Here is a 16,564-nt window from a genome sequence, read left to right on the forward strand (position 1 = left end):
TGGGGGGGTTGTTGTTTTTTAATACATACCTCTAGATACTAGGTGGCTCGTGAATGCTGAGATGCTGGGGCAGATGAAGCGTCCCACAAGAGTGCAGCGGGGTCCCCAGCGTGCTTGGCAGCAGACCCAGAAGTGGACCAGAAATACTTCTGGTCCACTTCTGGGTTCACCACCGAGCATGCGGGGGCCCCGCCCCCCCGCGCTCCTGTGGGATGCTCCATCTGCCCCAGCATCACAGCGTTTACAAGCTGTGCCTGGTACCTTGAGGTATATAGAAAAAACATTTTAAAGCTGTGTCTGTAGCCAAATCGCTGATTCTCCAAATCAGCATAGAGTCTTCAGTTTCGGATATGGCCAAATCAAATTGAGACAGTGATCCAAATTAATGAATCGATCACTGTCCCTGATTTGGGCCAAATCCGAATCGATTATGGCCCATTTCACACACCCCTAATATTCATTCTTCTTGGAATAATATGGAGAAAAATTTTCTTGGTTTTTTTTTTTTTCCCGTTTTGTTTTGTTTTCCTGACTGATTTTAATGTGTATTGAATTGCTATCTGATTTCACTACCCAGTATTGTGTAAAAGATAAAAGATTATAATATGCAAGAAAGAAAGAGAATTACATTTCTGTGATAGCCTTCAAGTTCAGTTTTGGGGTTCTGAGGTTGGTGCATAATTAAGGTTACTATTTTAAGGGAATTTCCTGTGTAGTATCATTTTTTGTTGGGGGGAAAAAAATAAAAATTTTTGTGGGGAGGGCTAACTTATTCGAAATAAAACTTATTTTAAGAAACATGACAATATTCTGCTTCAAAATTGAATTACAGTTATTCTAAACCTAAATCTCTAGTGGCTGACAAAAGCTGTACCCACAATGTTAAACTTTCATGAATTGTAAAGGTGGCAAAAAAGAAAGAAAGGTGCACTCGGGTCTCTTTATGCAAGGGTTGTGTTCCAAAAAAAATCTCACATAAAGTGAATCCATTATTGCATGTAATTAATGGGGTATGCATTGGCCTCACTCTACTACCCCCCAAACCATGACAAATTCAAGCAGTAATCATACAATATTATAACTGCTGCGTGGAGAAACTGTGAGCTCCGCACTGCAAGCAGTGGCATGCGCGGGGGTGTTGCCAGGGCAGCATGGGGAAGGCTGGAGAGGCACCCAGGGGAGGGAAGCTGGAAACAGCAGAGTCCTGTAGAGAAGGTGCTTGCCCCACGCTGCAAGCAGCGGCCCACACAGCGGGTGTATTGCTAAGGCAGCTTGGGACGAGCACCTTCTTCACGCAGCCCTGCTGTTCCCTGCTTCCCTGCCCCTGAGCCTCTGCAGCCTGGCAGGCCCAGCTGTGCCAGGTTGCACCTGCCAGACTGGAGAGGCACCCAGGGCAGGAAAGCAGAGCAGCAGGGAATGGTGGCTGCTCGTTCTCCGCTGCCCTGGGGACGCGCCTTCTGTGCTTGCTGCTCTTTGAGGGGCACAGCCCCGTACCACAGGAGGCACGTGGCCAGGGCAGTGGGGTGCAGGGTGCTGCGACCAGGCAGGGAGAGGAGCCAAGCCGGGCCCAGGATCGAGGCCAGGGCCCACTGCCCCGGTGTGTCCGCCCCTTCCCCTTGGAAGTGTGTGTGGTACGGGGGAGCCGGAGCTCCCCCAATTAGCAATCGGAGTCTCTGTTCTGCTCCCCGCTGGGGCCCTGCAGCTGCATGCTGTGGCCCCAGGCTCCAAGCACCACCTGGCTGGACAACAGCCCCAGCCCTGCCCAGCTCCCTCCCTACAGCGGCCTCAATCCCTTCTTCCCCCCCCCCCACCTGCTGGAGCTGCCCTCAAGGCTACTTGGGGCCACATGCATGTGTTGCACATGCACGTGGTGCCCCCTGTCCCACTGCCTTCCTTCTGCTTCCTCCCAGATCCCTGCAGGCTGGCAGTTCCAGCCTGCAGGGAGCTCATTGCCAGCTGGCTTCGCATAAGATCGGATTTTTCTTGCACAAAGCGAATTTCTGGTATAAATAAGGTCATCGCATATAAGACAGTCTGCATAAAGAGAGACCAGAGTGCATTCTTATTAGAAAATACCGAAATGAAGAAATATTCTTAGGCTGTTTCTTTGCCAACGAGTACAAAAGATTAATTTTGTGTCTGTGCGTGCGCATGCACCCATGGTTTTGGGGGTGGGAGGTGTGTATACTCAATAGTACATAATACTGCTTGGTGAAAACTCTAGGCATTGGACTAGATTGGTGATTCTCAGTCTTTTTAAAGACTCATGACTTTCCTTGATTACTTCTCAGAATGTATTGGTACTATATTTCAAGATTCATTTCTTGCAATGCTTACCTTCTTGCATTTGTAGCACTCTTAAAAGGATCTCATGGGGTGGCAGTAACAGGCAGAGGTCTCCTGAGTGTGTGGCAGGGGTTGGTGCATAGTGCTTGGTGTCAAGAGCTGCGTGGTGGAGCAGATTGAGGAACCTGTTGGTGGGTCACTAGACCCCTGAAGGAGGCAGCTGTCCCTGTGGGGAGCAGAAGGAAATGACTGACTACTGGTGTAAAGGCTGCTGCCAGGTGAGGGCACCGTGGGCAAGAGCCTTACTCCATGGACTTGCATACTGGACCCATTCCCTGCAGCTCTTCCTATCAGCTCCAAGAGCATGGGAGGAGTGAGAGAAATAGCTTAACCGAAATAGCCTGGCCCCTGCCATAGTCCCATTCTTCTGTGCTCACCTGCTTTTAGCAAAGTATGCCACTCGGAGATTTCCAGGGGGTGGGGTCTACACTTCTCAGGACAGCTTGTTCTCCTGTATTCCCAGACTTAGTGGGAGGAGGGGCTTTGGGGAGTACTGCTGGGACACGGGTAGGTGCAGGGTCCCAGGTGTGTAAAGGTGCTAGCACTTGCTTCCTTTCACAGAGGCTGTGTGTCATGGACCATGGTACTGTGGACCTCAAAGCACCATGGTTACAAACCACTGGCCTAGATTTTGGTGTGTTTGATTGTCTTGGCACATTTCAATTCAGATTCTGTAAAATAGCGTTTTTAGTGCTCATAGCTGGGAAGTGTGACTTTTGAAATGTGAACAGAGTCTACATCAATGGTCAGCAACCTGGGGCTCACGATTGACTGGTTGATCCCGGAGCTTCTTTAGGTCAATCCTGGGCTGCGGGGGACAGCTGGGCACGTGCACATCCGCTGCCCCCAGCCCCAGCAGATCAATCAGTGGGGCAGGGAAGGCACGGGGTCCAGATCCAGGCCCTGGTGGTGAGCGACTGACCAGGAGCTCAGCCAGGAGCAGGGAAAGGTAAGTAGGGCCCCAGCCCCATTGGGTGGTGGGAGGATTGGAGCCTGGGGGGCTCCTCCAGGGCAGGGGACACTTCCTCCCCATCTCTGCAGGGGCAGAGGCAGCTGGTGCTGCGCCTCAAGCCCTGCTGCAACTGGCCACATGCGGTGTGGCTTGGCTCAGCTCAGCAGTAGGGACTCGTGGTGTTGGGCCGCAGCCGGGTCTGGGGCACTCTGCTGCCCAGGTGCGTGTGTGTGGGGGTGCCCTTTACTTCCAAAAGGTGAGCTTCACTATAAAAAGGTTGGAGACCACTGGTCTACACTGATGAAGTACTTTGGGGTTTTTTTGAGCGTTTGTCAATGTGGATTCCCCTGAAGGCACTAAATGCTTCTTGCGCGTGGGATTGGAGTGTTCAGTAAAAATGTCTGTGCTGCTTTGTTGGGTCATAAGTGGCAGAACAGTAGTGGTTCTCTCAGTTCCCTTATCCAACCTGAAGTACTGAGCTGGATTATGAACACCCTGCCTTGTAGCTTGTAGATAGGATAGTATGGGCAGAGAAATTCTGGCTACCCAGTGTTAACATAACTAGGCCCTACAACATAACATTATTTACCCATAGATATTATGTCTACTTTGTGTCCTCACCCCTCTTCCCTCTATTTTGGCCATCTGTTATATCTCCTCATTAACCTCATCTGCAGGGCTTTAGGGCAGGAATTGTCATCTTTTTTTATATGGACAGTGTTAGCCCATTTTGGGTATCGATACCACACCAATATAAATAATAACAGTGGAATAATTAAGAAGATTCCAGATGTGCCTGGGAGACTGGAAAATAAAAAGCAGGTGAAATTCTGCTAGGATCACTCAGTAAAGGAGGTTGTAAACAGACAGTGGCTACAAATTCTAATGGAAAATAGGTTTCAGAAAGATTAGAAAAATTGGATCAGGTAGTCTGCATAAACTAAAATATGCTCATTAGCTTTAAAGACATGTAATATAGAGAAGTATTTTGTGCACTTTCACAGCTGGCAAATTGACTCATTTAGGGTGCAGATGTAGAAGGTTGAATATATGGTTATTTGAATTGATATAGACTGCAGGGACTCTTCTAGTAGATGCAGTATTTTTTTAGATCGATGTATCGTGTGTTCTAAAATCTAAGCCTTTATGTAAGGAAGCCAGTTCTCTAACCTTTCCTGTTGCAGAGTCTTGAAAATGTGAACCAGTAATGGTGTATCCCTGAGCTTTTTTTACAGAAGGCCTGAAACCAGCAACAGAAAGAGGTGAACTGTCTCCTTTCTTTTATACCAGGGGCACAGTAACACCTTTTGTTCAAAGATACCAGTATCAAGTGCTTTGATCACCAATGAACTAATTAAGAAGCTAAGAAAAGAGTTCATTTGGTCTGGTAATAGGGTGTTAACTTGTGAGAGAGAGCCTCCCCCATCTCCCCACCCCCAACCTAAACTCTAGACTTTGTAAATTGGGAGAGAGAAACAAATCAAGGAAGTGTGCTCTAACTTCTGGGTCTCTCCAAATAGGAGACGAGACTGAGAACATCCACACTTTGAAAGAGAGAAGCTGAGAAGCCTAGCTGTGGTAGTGTAGTCAGATTGAACATTTGCAGAATCCAGTGCAAGTGGTATGTTGGGCTTGGTTTGTGTACAGAGCCTAGAAGAGTAACCCCCCCCCCCCTTTGCCTTTAGATCCATGGTGATTTTCTTTGCTTGTTATTTTTATAGATAAAAGAAGCCTGACAGATGTAATGGTGGGAGCAGGAAGTTTTTTGGGGGGGGAGGGGTGTATTTTTATGACTTGGAATTTTGAGAGCTTTTTCCTCCCTTGAGGAGGAGATTTAGGTTTTTCTCCCCCAAATAATTAGTTCTCTATGCTATCTTCATATCTAATCTCTAATGTTGTGCATTGTTTTATTTTTTTATTTTTCTTTTGTTTAAAGCCAGCAAACAAACAAGCAGAACAATTTTCTGCTCCTCTTTGGGGATGGTGGGGATGGACCTGATTTATCTGGAAACCTTCTGGCCTAGTAATAATATTCTAATCAGGTCATTCTTCTTGATCTCATAAAGTGTTACTGTATTGGTCAGCAAAATCTACACCTCTGATTCTGGATTGTAGATTTAAGAAATATAGCTGTAAAGAGTGCTCTTCATATTCTTTTGGACCAGAATGGTGAATCTGTGAAACTGACTCTTGCAGATGAGAATGTGGATGGGGGTGCAGTATAAAGTATAGGAAAATCAGCTTAAATTGAAATCTCCTCTGGTTTATAAAAGACAAAGCAATTCCTTTAATTACAGATTTTTTTACAATACTGATAATTTCAATAAACACAAAGTCTTAATGGTAATTTCAAAACTGTTCCCGTTGCTGTGTATTGGACTTCTTGCTGGCAAAATTTGATTTGATCCATAGAGATTTTTTTGTAATACTGTTTAATAAATTGACTTTGTCTACATCTAATAATATTACATCTTTCCAGAATATGCACTAGTACTAGCAATGCTGTTAACAGTGTTGCTAAGACATCACGCACTTTTCAATATTGTAAACTATCTAGGGCAGGGGTTGGCAACTCCTGGCGCACATGCCGAGCATGGCACGTGAGGCCATTTTCCTTGGCATGCATTGGGGCTGGGGAGGCAGCAGCTGTTTGTAGCCTCCCAGCTGCAGCCGGCCCCAGCTCTGGGTAGCTGCTGCCAGCTGGGAGCCCGGGCTGCTCCCAGCAGGCAGCTGGGACGCTGCAAGCCCAGCAGGAAGCAGCCCGGGCTCTGTGGCTATCAGCAGCTACCCAGAGCTGGGGCTGGCTGCAGCCGGGTGGCTACAAGCAGCTTCTGCCTCCCTAGCTCTGGCCCTGGTCCCAACAGGTGCAGTGCCGGCACCTGCTGCCTTTCTGGGGCTGGGGGTGGGAGGGCAGCAGCTGTTTGCAGCCTTCTGGCTGCAGCCGGCCCGTGCACCAGCTGCCTCCCAGCCCCAGACCCGGCCCTGGGCTCTAGGGAGGAAGTACTGTGCTGCCCTCAGCGCTTCTGCAGAGCAGCGTTGGAATTTGGCATGGCAGGGCACAGCAGGGGGCGCAGAAAGCTGCCTGATCCCAGCTCCCTGCTTCCCTGCCACACTTCCCCTGTGTGCATGGGAGCATCATGGGCAACATGCAGTGTTGTGCCCCTTGCTGCTGCCCCTGCTTGCAGGGGAAGTGTGGCAGGGCAGCAGGGATCAGGCAGCTTTCTGCGCCCCCTGCTGTGCGATGCCATGCCAGGTTCCAACGCTGCTCTGCAGAAGCGGTGAGGGCAGCACATTGGGGATCACTGCTGGTACGTACTTCCTCCCCGAAGCCCAAGACCAGGTGTGGGACTGGGAGGCAGCTGGAGCCGGGGTCGGGGTGGGGAGGCAGCAGATGTTTGCAGCTGGCCCAGGTTCTGGGTAGCTGCTGACGGCCACAGAGCCCGGGCTGGGGGGCAAGGGGCAGCAGGGTTGGGAGGCAAGGGCTTTGGGTGGGAGGCAAGGGTCATGAGCAGGGCATCCTGCCATGTATCCCCTGCCCTCATTTTGTTTTTCTGGCATGCCAGCACTCTGGCACCTTCCAAGGTAAGCATTGTGGGTTTTTTTGGTGCTCCCGCCAAAAAACATTGCCTACCCCTGATTTAGGGCTAGGGCTGTCTCTAGATCTATGTATAATGCCCCAACACAGTGAATCTGACAGACCTTGGGATGTTTCTGTAATGTAAATTAGTTGCAGGAAGTCTTGTTTTCCATAAGTTGCACCATTTTTTTGTCCTTTATTTTTAGTACTACTTTGATAAATGCTGTTGGTATTGAGACGTTTGCATGGCAGTTGCTTCATTTTATGGTCAGTAGGTGCCCAGTGTGTTTTAAGTATGGCTTATAGGAAGAGTATACACTGCTGCATGGTACTAAGCAAGGCATAGGCTTTCTGAAATATCCATGACAGCATGTCTGTTGGCTAATTCTGTTGAAATCTGAGCTACCTATTTTGATGTCACTTAAGATGCAGTCTCCCTAGGAGAGGTTTTAGAATGTTGAGAAAATATTCGTCCACCTAACTTACTAATTCTTTTTTCCAGCTCCTTTCTTCTTTTCCTCTCGTTTCGTGCTCTCAAAAGGAAAACTAACCTTAGCTCTGCCCAGCCGTTGTATAGGAACCTCAGTTGTGGATCATCAGCTGTGGGGTAGGGGCTAGAGACCTTTAGGATAGTATAAGTGCTATCAAGTTAAATGGGAGATCCTCCCAAATCTAATGGTTCATGGGGCTGGTATGGTTACAGTGTACCTGGTTTTAGAGCCAGTGGCACACAGGAGTGAGTGATGTGGCATCACGCCTAGCTGCCTTTCTCTCCAGCCCATTATAACAGTTACAGTATTTGTTTTAATGCTCATGATTGGCTCTTTAGCGCTCTAGTGTGCCTTATTCCTGTAGAGCAGTATGTTGAGTAAACATCTGTAATTCTTTGAACTGGGGAACTTCCAAAGCTGCAGGGACCCCAAATTGTTTGAGTTCTGCCTCCTTTATTTGTTTTATTTGGGACATTCTTTGGGGTATTTCCTCTCCAAAAAGAAAAAAAAAAAAAAAAAAAGCTTCTGTATATAGAAGTTCTCTAAAGAAAGAGAATTACTTGCCTAGTAATTTTCTTTAAATAGGATTATTGGTCACCCCTTTTTTTGGTGAAAATGGGGATTTGACTTCTACAGGTATATGTGCATGCTGCTCCTCCTGCAGCCATCTTACTCCCCCCCCCCCCCCCCCAATTTTTGTTTCTTTTTTTTTTTTTTTTTTCCCTTTTTTTTTTTTTCCTTATTTAAAAACTTCAGTTAGTTTAGTGAGGGCTGTTACTTCCTACTGTTCAATTTGTATTCAAGCAACCCACAGACAGAAACAAGCAATCTGTGACCAGCCATGTGCAAAGAAGTGTGTGTTTATCTCACTCTCCTTTTTTTTTTTTTTAATCTTGGACTCCTTATGATTGATAAAAATTGATTTGTTTTTTAAAAAATAGAATTTTTAATTTATATTGCATTCTTTTCCTTAAAAAAAAAAAAAGAAATAAACCTGTTTAAAATGAAATATCATAAATATAAAATATATGGCCTAAACTTTTTTTATAATAAATCTTAAAAAAAAAAAAACCCCAAACAAACCCAAATCAAAACATGTATGCTGAAATACTTGAGCCTCTATGGAGTACTTTTGAATTTCATTTTCTTTTTTTTTTTCTGTATAAAGAAGAAATAATGGTGGGGAGGGAATCTGCTGTGACCTCCAAAGTCAGATGATGTACCATGTTAAACACCTGATCCCTTGAGGAATCCATGGACTGTTTTGTTGGATACTAGAGGCTGGCTAAATTGTTATAGGCATTGAGACCTGACCCCTAGGAGATGCTATTGTCTAAGCTTCTACTTCCACCCATGTCACTGGGTAGGCTTGTACTCCTTCTTTTTAGCTTCTCCCTCTCTGAGGTATGCTTTATTCTGTGTTCAAACTTGTGGAGAAGTTTGTGAATCTAAAAAAAACTTAAGGTGGTCTCGGTTAACAAAAGTAGAATTTGGTTGTTTTGTAGTTTTAAATTTAAAATTTCAGTTACCTCCCAACAAATCATAAGCAAAACTTAACAAGGTAGTAAATAATATAAAACTTAACATTTTTGAGATTAGTTTATTCTACTTCTTAGTATCTAAAAGATTTAAACTAAACAGTTGCTTAAATAAATGGAATATATTATATGTACATATACATTCCTTGGTACTAAAATAAGGTTGTGCAGTCGCACAAAGTATGCATTTATCCAAACTTGGCATAAGTATTTTACATTAAGTACACAGTGCTAGTAGCCCCATGATATAAACTGCCTCAAATTGATTAGTTTGTCATTTTTTAAGGCTTCTAATACTTAGTTTCAGTATTTTCTATAAGTGGAGTGCACTAGTTAGAGTTTATCTTGCAAATAGCAAAAAGATGTATCAAATTTAGTGTAAATGCTGTACTTGGTTTTAAAAACTATATCTAATAATAATTTATATCAAAGCAATAAGTGCATCTGGCTGTGGAAAATAAATCCAGTACAAATAGAATATTTAAAATTGTTTATTAAGATGGAAGTTTTGGACTTGGTAATGTAAATTGCCCCACCCTGACTTCCAGAGACCTCTTAACAGAAGCAAATGGACAGAAGGACGCAACCAAATTGCAAAGGAGTTGGGAGAGACTGGGGCATGTCATGCTGAACCTAATTTTTCTGGGAGACTTTTGGAGAAAATAGTCAAAAAAGGAGTTTGATAAAGTTTTTTAAATGCTTTTCCTGTTGACTGACCTGAAAATGTTTTCATTAATTTAATTAATTGGGTTAATTTTGCCTTCCTTTTACATCTTCGTAATGGCGTGGCCTACAAAATTCTATATTTTTAATTGGAAAGGAGCGAGACTGTGGATTATTGCAGGGGGGAATCTTTATCAGAAGATAACAGGAGGTCAGAGGGAGAGGCCTTGCGGAAAAGCGGAAATATTCTGCAATCAGATTGGAAACTAAGGAAAACTGAGGAAACTGACCGTTTTATATATAGCTATTTTGTATATAGCAAGGAAAAAATACAAATTTTAAAGATTTTTCATTTTGTTGCTAGATTAGATGAGGTGGTGTAGAGGAGTTATCCAGGCTAGACTCTGTATCTGAACAGAGAGGAAGAAACTGTGCATACTTGGCTGCCTCCGTATATGGGAAAGGATGTGTTGGTTGGTTTGTTTGTTTGTTTGTAGCTTGTTTATTGTTTTGGTTTAACCTTCCCTCTCCTCCCTTTTTGTTATCAGTAGATACAGGTTGAACTGTATTCACATTTGCATGGGTGTATAGATGAGTGATAGTGTTCTGGTTTTGTTTTGTTTTTTATAAATACAAATGCATCTATTGTTGATTCTTACTCCAGATCTTAAGAGCTTTGTGTGGGGGGGGGGGAGGGAAATGCGGAGTCCAGAAGCTATGCACAATGAATGACATAAGATAAGGTTTGGCAATCTTTCACTAACTGCTGGCCGAACTAACACAGCTTGGTCCTAAGACAGGCTGGAGGTGGCAGTTGTTAGATATTCTGTGACTGGCTGGCTCTTCTTGCTCAAATTTACTAAGTGAGGTTTATAAACTTCTGCGATTAAATGTTTTTTGGCATGTTTGATGGGTCAAATAAAATCTCTGTGGGCCTGATCTCCGCATCAGAGTGGATTTAAATAGCTGGTCAAGAAGCCTCAATTTTAATTATTGTTTTTTTTACAAAAAAGGTCATTCTTGTGTGATATATCCTTTATTCATTTAACTTCTTGAAACTTCACACTTTCAGAGAAAGGGAAGGGCTTGACTGTGTACACAAACTTGCAGAGAGACAACAGAGGTAATGGGAGAATAATCAGGTCTGTTCTCTTTCATCTCCAGATACTGCTTGTAGGATGTTATCTCTGAAGACCCAAATCCAGTTTGAGAACTGGCAGGCAGGGTTCTTTGGATAGATGCAGTATTTTTTATTAGACCAACTAAATAGTTGCATAAAACTTCTTTTGCAAGGTTTCGGGCACAAACACCCTTTTTCAGGCATAGGGAGATTCTGTTGGTGTTACCTATGCCTGAAAAAGGGTGTTTGTGCCCGAAAGCTTGCAAATAACTTTTCCTCAACTATTTAGTTGGTCTAATAAAAGATGTTACGTCTACCCAAAGAACCTTGCCTGCCTATGTCCTTAGACCAACACAGCTACAGCTAACAGCTCTGTAGTTTGAGAACTGACATTACGCATCACAGAGATGCTTAATGGGATCTTCTAGACTGAGCACTGTGTCCCTCTGGGTAGAGTGGCTTTCTTTAATCTTTACTCATCTATAGAAGAACCTCTGGGAACCCCATAAGATTATGTATAAAGCCTAGAATATAGTCCATGGCCTGTTGTGACCTATTTATAAAACTTTTCTAAAAAGGTTACATGAATATATTGTCTCAAATACTATATAATTAGACATTATAATCCCTATTCCATGATGGTATCTTTGAGCTTTTAACACATCTTAAATTAAAAAGTATCTCTTATACAGGTTTATTTTTTAAGTCATCTTAACAAAAAAAAAAATGAAAGAGTATGGATACATTTTAAAAAGTCTGATTTTTTTTTTTTTTTTTTTTTTTTTTTTGGGGGGGGGTTTGTTTTTTGGAAGGTTTTTTTTTTTTTAATTGTTTTAAAAAATGTGAACTTTTTTTATCCATTCTGTTCAGCATAGAACAGTTCATCCTCATCTTGGAATGGGCTAGGGGTGCAGGTGAGTCTTCAGTGGAATCTTGAACAGGGGACTGTGGAAGTGTGGGGTCCAGAGACCTGGAAATATGAAATCCAGGAGTACCTGGAGCAATATGAAGAAAGGATAGAAGATTGTGGGATGAGATGGTTATAAAGGTGAGGGGAAAAGTAATCCTCATCCATGTTGAACTGGTTTCTTAATCTAAAATTTTAAATATTTTTTTCAGTATATTAGAGAAGTTAAAGGTGTTCAACATTTATGATGTCTGGGGATGAACAGTTAAACGTTTAAACCAGTTCCTCTTTTGTCATCCATTACTCATCTACTATTAACCAGCTAAGTTTGTATCACCCACACACTTTGGTTCCATCTACAGCTGGGAAGAATGTATTGTGAAGTGAAAACAAGGAGTTGCTGCATCACAAAATCCAATTTCCTGGTTAAGAGAGTCATTCTATTATAAAAACAGCAATACAACATCACTACTTACTACTAAAAAAACTGGAAGGTAGTCCTCCATACACATGCCAGTAAATTTAAATCAAAAAGTTCTTGGACTCTGTAGCTGCTTGCTCTACAACAGATGTGAAAGTCTACATGAACTTTTGGCAATTAGTATAATTTTTATCTTAATTATACAGTTTAATTTGACCCCCCCATTTTCAGGTTTTAATTTTTGTACTGACAGTGTTTAAATGAATTGGAAATTATTGAGAATCTGGAATTTGGTAGGCAGATGGAGGACAGCTGGCTCTGTGTGTGTGTGTGTGGGGTGGGGGGAGGGGTATAGTAAGGACCAAATCAGGTTAAGAACTAGATCTTCTGAAACCAGTAATCTTGCAAAGGTGTGAAATAAATTTAAGCTAGAGTTCTGCTGAAATTGTCAGCAATAAAAAATAGTTAATGATAGTGACAGTTAAATTGTCATCATTTACTGTTTCAAACTTTTTTAGATGAATGGGGGTGGTTCATGCTGCATACTTGACAACCATGGAAACCAGGAAGAAATATCTAGATGAAATCAGAGTTTGTCTAAGGTATCTGATAAGTGCACACATGCATGGAACTAGAACCTGAAGACCCTTCTGATCCCTCCCATTTCCTCCTCCCCCCCCCCCCCCCCCCCCCCTCCCCCCCCCCGCAAGTAGAAAAAGTACCTGACACATAGGACTCCTCGGTAGCTACCATGAATTTCGCACTTGATCTGTTGTTTTAAACCTGTGATCTGCTCACCTCGGAGTCCACAGACTTACATTTAAGAGATCCGCAAAAGAGACTGTGATCAATTGAAAGTGTGTGACTTTTACAATTCACACTTATAATTCAAAGGCATCCACACCTCCATTCAAAGGTTTTTAGAGGTCCACAAATGAAAAAAGGCTGCAAACCATTATATTAGATTTATTGAGGACAGTTTTATAGCAAACTGTAAACTGTTTAAAAATCTGCCAAATTTTTAATAAGTTTTACATATAGAGGTGCACATCAGTCCTTATTGTATCTGCACCAAATAAAAGGAAAATTGACGTTGATTGGCAGTTGGCTTTTTTTGGCTGATGTGGCCAATAATGTTGATAATAAATGTCATGTGCACAGCTGCAGCATGCATAGGCCAGCCTGGAAGCTTGGAGAACAGCATTGGGCTGGTAAGTCTGTTGTGTGTTTTATGAAAATTATACAAGTTTTATTTCAAAGGAGTAGAAATAAATAGCATAGACACAAAACTGAAGGAATGTAACCAAGCACCTGTGCCTTTCTTTTTAGTAGATATTTGCATTTCCTGATGCATACTTTCTGCATTTAAAAAAAAAAAATTTTCTGATGTATCCAAACATGTAGAAACCAAGTGTTGAAGCGAAGGAAGGTGGTGTTTCTGTGTTTTTGTTTTTGTTTTTTTTTTTCCTACAGTATAAAAAAAAAAATAAAAATGGTGTATTACTTATCTGTTGTAATGTTACCATCAGTTATGTGTCGTAGGCAAGTTGAAAACAAGTCTGTGTCTTTTTAGTCTTGGTGATCTAAATCGATAATGTAAAACAGGCATTAAAATTGTGTCTAACTATATATTCAAAGTGTGTACATACATTATGAAATTATATATAGGACTACAACCTAGCACAGTTAAAGATATGGAATACAGAATAATATTTAACATTTTCTTTGTTCATAAATTGCCAATTTAAAAAATCCCCTCCATTTTGAGTTAGTATTACTTATTAGGCCTGTAATATAGATATTCTTTATATTTTGTATTAGCAGCTCTTAGCCAAGTTGTGCTTGGGTTTCACCAGGTGGGTAAATGGGCATTTTCATCCAGAGTCCTAAAGAGCTGGGGGAGAGGTAGTTGATTTTCATTTTCAACACATTTCATTTGGCAATAAGGGATTATTTTAAGTGTTTCTTGCTTGGTTTGTTTCTTTAGGGTGTTTTTTTTTTTTTTTTCCTTCTGACTTCATTAGATCTTGACATTAATATTGAAGTCAGATCAACAGCAGCCCTCTTCTGTTAGCTTAGAGCAGTGTTGGCTGTAGGGTCTGATCTTTTTACACTTCTTGCCAACCGAGTTGTTCTGTCAAAATTTTGTACTTCAGACCAAGCCTAGGCAGCTAAAACTTTTTATTTTTGTTTTCTTTTCTTCAAATGTTCTTGGCTCTTGGGACTGCTTTGGTATGCTTGACCTAGAAAGGTTTCAAAATCAAGTAGTGGTGGGATGAGGTTGACTCTACAAACACGCAAGCTGACTTACAGTTAAGAATAAATACACCTAGTGCAGACTCAAATTTATTACAAAGCGTATTCGATGGAACATGTAAAGAAAGTTGTCAGGCTGGATAATGGGAATGTGTGGCTTTTCTATTTTGGTTTTGTTCTGTTTTTGTCCTAAACCGAAGCATTAAACGAATGAAACTAATCAGTGCATTTTAGATTCCCCAGTTTTGTTTTGTTTTTGTTTTTTTGAAAACTAAACTGTTAATTTTATTAAGTGAACAAATGAATACAAATCTATTACTTAAGCAGTCTAGGATTAGCACTTTTTATATTTTTGAAGCCTCCTTTCCCTCAATACACTAGAGACAGCAGACCCCAAGGGGTTCAGTAATAGAATGATCTGTTACTTATCTGCCGTAATTTTATTATTGGAAAATTCGAAGTTGTTTGCATGTTGCATCTTGGATTTGGCCTCAAAAAGTAAGGTAAGGGAGGCCACGTATTAATGATAGTTTAGGGCTGAGGGGGGCCAAACTTTTAGCCCCTCACCTTCCCTGAGTGTCACTCCAATCCCCTACTGCCCAATCTGATACTCTGCCTTCTGCTCCCGGAACTATCTGCCACTGCTACTTGTCCCTTCTCTCATCTGCTATATGTTGTGTGCAGACTTCTCATGTTGCTTATAGCACCCATGCCTCAGGTTAGCAGCTCCTGATTTGGGAGAATAGGCAGAGGATGTTGCAGAGACCATCTGTGCACTTGTATTTTTTAAGAGTTTGAGGCTTCTGTAATTTGTGCGCATAACCTGAAATCTTGTAAAATTCAATTATGTCCAGATAGCAGCAGCTAATTCTGTTTTTCTTTTCAGCTGCCTTGTGTCAGGGATGTGCTGATGTGCCTTATACTACAGATCTTGTCAGTTAGCCACTTTTTCACAGCTTCCAGTGTAGTGGCTTTATGTATTTGGGTAAATATCATGAAGACCATTTAACTCTAACTCATGCAGAATGTGTCGTCTGATTTACCAAATAAGATCTCACAGGGAACATTTTAAACTTTCACTGCTGTGTTGGCTTGCTTCTATTCTGTTCTTAGGGGTAAAGTCAAAAGTTATCTCTAACCTATAAAAATGTAAGTAGTTTGATTCCTGGCTACCTTGGAGACGTCCTCTTTTCATAGTGCAGGGGTTGTTAACCAGGAGTATGCATACCCCTGGGCGTACTTTGAAAGGCCGCAGCGGGTATGTGGGGGCCAGTGGAGATGGAGTGATGCCACCCCATGCCACTGCCTCACAGGAGCAGGGCCAGGGCAGGACGAGATCAGGGCCACACAGACACTGCGCTACCGCTGCTTGCCCTGTTCTATGTCTGGCTGCTTGCCATCCCCTCTCCCCCTGCTCAGCGTCTGGCTGCTTGTTGCTCCTCCCCAGGGGGGGGTACACTTACTAAAAAGGGGGCTGCCAGGGGTACACTTATTAAAAAGGTTGAAAACCCTTGTCATAGTGTAATACAGTGGTGCTTAACCTCTTGGCCCTGTAGGCCAGATGAGAGGGATGGAGCTGGTTCATGGTCTAATTTGAGCTCCATGTGTCAGGACTAGATTCCGGGGCGTGGCACTGCCCCATGCTCTGGGAGCAAACCCTTGGGCCTGGCACTGCCCCCTCCTAACCAGTATGGAGGGATTGTCCCCAGGGGCCAAAAAGCCACCCTGTCCTGCCCTCCCCCTCCACTGGTATTGGTCCTAGGGGACTCTGTGTCACCCCTTCCTACTAGGATTGGTCACTAGGGGCCTGGCACTGCCCCTTTCTGCCCCAGTGCCCTTGGATTGAATTCAGGTGGTGCTGCCCCTGCCTGGCCCATGTGCCTGGATTGGGCACTGAATCCAGTGTGCAAGGCCTGGGGCTTCCTATGAAGATGGAAATCTGTTGGTAGGGGAGCAGACTAGTGGAGAGCTCCGCAGGCTTGATGACACAGGGCCACAGGCCAGATTTGGCCTGTAGGCCAGTGGTTGAGCACCTCTGCCATAGCAGTTAAGATTAGATGAAATACTGACGTTGACCGTTTCTACCTAGTTTTAACAGAGTTAATTTACATTATTTTCAGTGAAGAGGTTTTCAGCTCGGCTCGTCTTTTAGTCCTTTGTATGAGGAGTCATTCTGACACTTAAAGCATGTTGCAAGGCAGAAGTTCTCTGAAGGGTTAAGGTAAAGATAATATACAGATGGAGAGGAAAGTTGTAGTCCCCCATAAGGTGGATGGCTGGTTAAACCCCCCCC

At 43.0% G+C, this 16,564-nt stretch overlaps 1 protein-coding gene across 2 annotated transcripts in view; it reads left to right on the forward strand.

Annotated features, from left to right (window-relative positions):
• The first annotated feature begins 12,539 nt into the window (after window positions 1–12,539).
• The window catches only part of FBXO11 (F-box protein 11), a 71,275-nt gene continuing 67,250 nt past the window's right edge, over window positions 12,540–16,564 (forward strand). For both annotated transcript variants that reach the window (XM_006014724.2, XM_006014725.2), the window contains exon 1: window positions 12,540–12,617. The gene's annotated coding sequence lies outside the window, so the exon portion shown is untranslated. The remainder of the gene's footprint in view (window positions 12,618–16,564) is intronic.

This window comes from Alligator sinensis, unplaced genomic scaffold, assembly GCF_000455745.1.
Source record: "Alligator sinensis unplaced genomic scaffold, ASM45574v1 scaffold131_1, whole genome shotgun sequence".
Classification (NCBI taxonomy): Eukaryota; Metazoa; Chordata; order Crocodylia; family Alligatoridae; genus Alligator; species Alligator sinensis.